The sequence below is a fragment of the Boleophthalmus pectinirostris genome, unplaced genomic scaffold (assembly GCF_026225935.1).
Source record: "Boleophthalmus pectinirostris isolate CB_2022bp ecotype Guang Dong unplaced genomic scaffold, ASM2622593v1 HiC_scaffold_5, whole genome shotgun sequence".
NCBI lineage: Eukaryota > Metazoa > Chordata > Actinopteri > Gobiiformes > Gobiidae > Boleophthalmus > Boleophthalmus pectinirostris.
Window position 1 is genome coordinate 36,344,243 of NW_026571404.1, and position 6,000 is coordinate 36,350,242.

Genomic DNA, 6,000 nt, shown 5'->3' on the forward strand with positions numbered 1-6,000 from the left:
GTGATTTCTAGAGTAAGGAAAGGAGGCGGGAGGAAGTGTTTCTACTGAGGGAGCTGTAGAGGAGCAAGGTAGTGTCACGCATGCGCAACATTTGAAAAAGGACTGTCGCTGTATTGCTCTTCCCTTTAAAAATCCTCTATACAACCTTTAATAATAGTTCTTTTACATTTACTTCACATACTTCCTGCATTAAAACAATTCTAAAGCTCATGATGTGTATTTAGTACCTTCTGCATTTGGGTGAGCAGATGTAACTGACCTTCCGTAATCTTACCTTTAAAGAAAAGCATCAGAGTGAATGGAAATGAAGTGTGGCTCCTCTGTGGCCTCTTCACTGAGTCTTTACCCAGAGACAGCGAGGTGTGCCGTTACAAACACATGACATATGCCCCAGACCAGACAGCACCATCCACAGCCTCATTTTAACTACCAAACTTCAACTACCAGGCACAATCGTTACTGTAGAGTTATGAAACAAGTGCTCAGTATAACCCCGAGTGACACTTTTAAGATCTGGAGGTCTTTAGTTGTGCAACAAACTCATTTAACTTAATTATGCCACATGATGTTGTTTTAATTCCGAATTAATTGTTCTGAATTAAATAATTCTGAATTAAAATATTCTCTTTTGAGTTTATGTGGAAATAATAATTCAGAATTGAGGTTTACATAGAAAACACGTTAAATCACCTTTATTTAATTCTACTCAACATCTGGGAATCGGGAAGGGTTCTCGCACAAATGTATTTATGTGTACCGGAAGAGATCACACACTTCAGCTGCTAGTTTGTCGTCACTCCATGGACACAAACATGATCCAAACTTTTTTCGTAGTGGTTTGGATGATAATTGCGCTGCAGTTGGAGAATTCTCTCATCACGCTTTACGTCTGTCAGCTGAGGAGGAGAAGGGAAGAGTGTCGGAGAAGGGAGGAAGAAGACAAACTGAGTCTGAGGCTGCTCTGCCTCAGCCCACTCCCGCGTCCTTCCCACAAATCCAAAGAGACGTGAATGAAACTCCGAAACCAGAACTGGTGGAGCCGTATCATCCGGGTCCTGTCAAAAGGGTGACCCAATGAGCATGCTCTGCACTACCAGAATAATTTAGAATTAGAATAAATGTTTACATGATCGAGGAATAAATTAATTCGGCTTTGAAATATAATGGGAATAAACCACTCACTTACTTCAGAATTAAGTTCTATTCCAAATAATAATTTTCATTAGGTGTTTACATTGGTCTTTTTAAAGCGGAATTAATTTTTATTTTGAATTTTATCATTTTTATGTAAACGTGGCAATTTTCTTTTCTCAGCAAAACTGATTTGTCTCTCTTTATGCTGCATCTCTCTAAAGCCATGTGTCAGTACAGTTTTAGTAAATCGTAAAGACCAGCTACACACTTACTGAACACGAGAGAAGGTGGAAAGAAAATGCAGTTAAAGAGGAAATAACAATGACCAATTCTGATGAGATAAATAAATCACTGTCATTTCTGACAAAAACATATATGCTGAACCGACATAGTGTGTGCACAATAGCAACTGTGTCATGATCATAGACCATGTATGTATAAATGAACAAATGAATTACTATAACTATTATTACATAAAGAGACGCTCTAATGTGGGAAGCGTGCCTTTGTTCCCACAGCCCTATGTTCCCTCATTTCTAAGGTTTTTGGGTTTTTTTCCCCCAGAAATTAGAATCCCACATTTCCTTTATCATCACTTTGCATCAGATTTTATCCCCATTTCTCCCAATTTGGTCATCACACCCAACCTGTTCTCCAGCAGCAGTTGACTACAGACGTAATGTAGACGTCATGGTGCAAAGAACCCTAGGGCGAAATTACTCTGATGTAATGAAGTATGAAAAAAAAAAAAGTTTTTTAAATGACTTGATTTAGAGTTTTATTTTAAGAAAAATCTTAGAAATGAGGGAACACAGAGCTGAGGAAACATAGGATTGACCCCAAATGTGAGATTGAGGCACAGGAGTGAAATAAACATGTAAACAATAAACTGAGAGTTTACAGTTTGTTTTGGCTTTAGCTACAAAATCAGTAAATGTATTTTTGTGAATCACTGAAATCAACCTCTTGATTAAAAAGTACCATATTTTTTGGACTATAAGGCACACGGATTATAAGGCACAATATCAATAATGTTGAATTCTCTCCTCTAGTTTCATACATAAGGTGCACCAGATTATAAGGAGCATTAAGCGAAACAAATGGACGACACTTGAGACTGATCCTTAGTCCAGGCGTCCATGATCCATTGGCAGATCGTGGTGTAATTCACCCAGTGTTGCCTCCCTGTCTTGAATGTGAATGTGGACGGATCATTTAAGTCTGTTTTTTTATTTCCTACGAGGACGACTCAAATATACATTGAGTAATAATGTGTTTAATTCAACTTTGTGCACATTTGTTTACGTTATACAGAAACGAAACTTAAACCAAATGGCTACTTTGCATAAACTATAAGTGCTGAAAAAAACAGCTCATTCCTTGTGTGCTGATGCCGTCAGCTTCTGTTGGACTTTCGGACTTACTCTGTGAGGCTCCTAATTACAGTAGACATAATGCTCCAACAATCCATCAAGCGGTGCGACTTCATATTTTACCAAAGTCACACTAAAACAGTTTGATAGATTTCTGAGCACCGTGTACCACATAAAATCGGTTTGAGGTCAATAAGCACAACCAGAATTCGGCGCACCAGATTATAAGGTGCACTGTCCATTTTTGAAGGATTTTAAGTGCGCTTTATAGTCCGAGAAATACAGTTAGTAGTTCAGGCACAACTCAAATTGTATTAAGAAAACATGTTTGGGTGATCAAACCCTTTCTCTTGACTTGGAGCTCTTAGTATTGATAGCTCCTCAAATGAACACTCAGACAGAGACAGTCTTGGGGGCTATTCCTTAAACTAACGTGACTAATGACGTTTAACGCCTTGTCTCCCCTGTGGCGACGCACTCAGAGCTGCATTTTACAATACAAGAGACACACGCACACGCACGGGAGCTCGCACCTCTGCTGAGTGAACAGGCCAAAGGTCACAGGCACAGGAACTCCACTGCAGCCTGAAGTGAAGGCTGCTCTGTGTGTGTGTGTGTGTGTGTGACCAGGTATGCACAGAGGGGCGGGGCTCAGGTGTCTGACACATTCCACACTTTTCGCTTCATACCAGATTCAACAAAAGTATTGTTCTAAAATACTGGGTTACATGTTAATACTGCAACACAATGCATGTTATTTTCTGATAATAAAGTGTGTGTTAGCATGATAGTTGTTGGCAAATCTCCAATAGGTCCTAGAAAAGTTGTGTAAAGTGCTTAAAAACTCATCACTGTGAGTTGGACACTCAGAATGCATAAACTAAGTGAGGAATAACTTTGGGCCAAACTGTTTAAAATGAGCAAGTTCAGTTTTTTGTATTTTAAGACAGAAAATTATCAAGAAAAATGTTTCAGGCTGATGGCTTTTCTCAAACGCATCTACTGCCGATCAGCATGGAAGAAGTTCAATATTTAAAAGACCCATATTATGCTACTTTCTCATCTTATGTGTCCTCATCAAAAACAGACCTGGAATTGCCAATCTCTACTGAATTAAAGGTAAAAAAAAATTTATTTGGAGATGTTGACAGAATAATAAAGGTATAAAACAAAACACACAAGAGTCAGTTTTGTGTAATGTAGGACCTTTAGAGCTCCGCTCTCACACGGTTCCCTCTTGAGGGGGCAGCAGCAGTGGTTGGGGGTTAGTGAGGTGCTGTCTCTCGGGGGAGGGGCAGATAACTCACTGTGGCAGGAGCTTCCTACTGTACGTGATGGACGGCTGTGGGAGGAGAGGAGCCAGAGGAGGAGGCCTGCTCAGACTGGACCAGGCTGTAAAGCACAACTTAAAGAGCTCGTATTGTGATCTATGCTCTAATGTTGTTTCCTCATCACAAACAGACCTGGAGTTGTGTTTCAGTCACAAACATATTTGAACACTTTTACCCCTGGAATTGTCAATCTCTATTGAACAAAAGGTAAAACTTGAAAACTACAGTTTCATCACATCACAATGTGCAACAGAGCATTTTGAGCTTTAGAGATGTAGACTAATAAAGGATTACTCAAACATGTGAAAAACAAAAAACAAAACTAACTCTAACCCTAGGACGTAATAACATGAGTTAAAGCTCATATTGGTCAATTTTGTGTAATGTAACACCTTTAAAAGGACCCAGATGCAAGAATTTGATTTTAGATATAAACATGACCTATAACCCTCGAATTTATTATTTATATGTGTGGAAACCGAGGGGTTCAACACTCAGAAATGTTAAGTTTTATAATAAGTTGCTGCAACAACGCCACCCCAAATCTAGTTTGGGGAAATAAAGTCTAGATGTAAGGCACACAGATAAGCATATCATTGAGGAGAGAGAGCCAGGTTCCATCATTTACACAATCTTTATTTTCCTCTATTTTAAAAGACAGATTTAGGTTATTTAAAAGTAGCTACATCCATAAAAATAGGCAACAGTAAAACACTACAGTGGGAGAACAGGTACACAATATTGAAAATACAAAACAAAATCCCAAAACCCAAAGCAAAACTAAAGTAAAAAACAGCAGTGAAACAAAACAAAACAATGAAGCAAAACTAAAGCAAAACAAACGCAAAACAAAACAGAACAAAGCAAAAACAGCAGAGGTGGTGTGCTCACGCCGCTGCACGCCCCCGCTGACACCTAGAAAATTAAGTTTTGGGATTAAAATCTGAGCCTGCAGTGCAAGGATCTGGGCTAAACACATACCGTGGTTGAAAGTGACCGTGCGCAATCCCCAGGCTGAATCAAAGGCAACTCTCCACAGAAAAACTGCGTCCAGACGTGGTCCAAACAACGTGGACCGGCACACACTATAAACATACAGTTGAGAGTTGTTTGGCACAGGCAGCACGTGATAATAGGGTTTTGGTTACCTGCCGCCGCGGTTTGAGGGACACGGCGGCGCACAGCCAAGCGCAATGGGAAGAGACTCACTCGGCTCACCCGTGGAGCTAAAGAGAGACACCGGTAAGAGTATGGGCATGGATGAATTAGTGGAGGAGTATCGGGCGTGCATTACCTTATCAGCGAAGATGAAAGCGCGCCCGAGGTGCTCCGTGATTCGGAGGAGCGAGGGACTGACGCGGTGCAGAGCAGCGGCCAAGCAGCGGCCAAACAGCGGCACTAAAAGGAAACGTGATTGGGAATTTGGATGTAACGGGCATGGAATTTACGAAATGGAAGTTACCTGAGCTGGAGGACAGAGCGGCCACAAGGAGAGGCCCGGAAGAGCGTGTGAGCCAAAAGGGGGAACGACTGAGAAAGGAGCGCTTAAATAGTCCACCAGCGCAGCGCCACGGAGCGCCAGGTAAGAGCACCCGCAGCCTAGACCCTCACAGCCGGTCTTACCACATATGCTTGGGAGTGAGAAACACAATTACGATTCTTCATATGTTTCATATGATGAATTGACAATAAACTTTTTTGAATTTGAATATAAGTGACCCCAGATATGAGATAAATATGTTCAAATCAAATATACCTTTTAGTGATAAAAATCCTAATGCTGATTTATTCTTAATAACAAAAACACTGGACATGATGGACAAGTTCTTTATGTTAAAGTTTAGAGTTTTGGTTTTCAAAACAGTTATCCAATCAGCAATCAGAATGAACCTCACATGAGTCTCTCATTTGTGTTGCCAGTTTCAGTGAAATCCAGTTGGATGTCTCTCTGAATGGTCTGTCCTATAACCCCAGCACCTGCAGCCAGTCATGAGTCAGTGCTAGTGCAGCCTCTGCAGCTCAGTGAGGAAAATCTGGAGGTTCTGAGCTTTCACGAGGCCTGTCCATAACCTGAGAATGACCTCTGTCTGCAGGTGAAGGCTCTGATGATACAGGTTCAGATGTGACTAAGGCTGAGACACACTGGATCACAGCCAATCAAC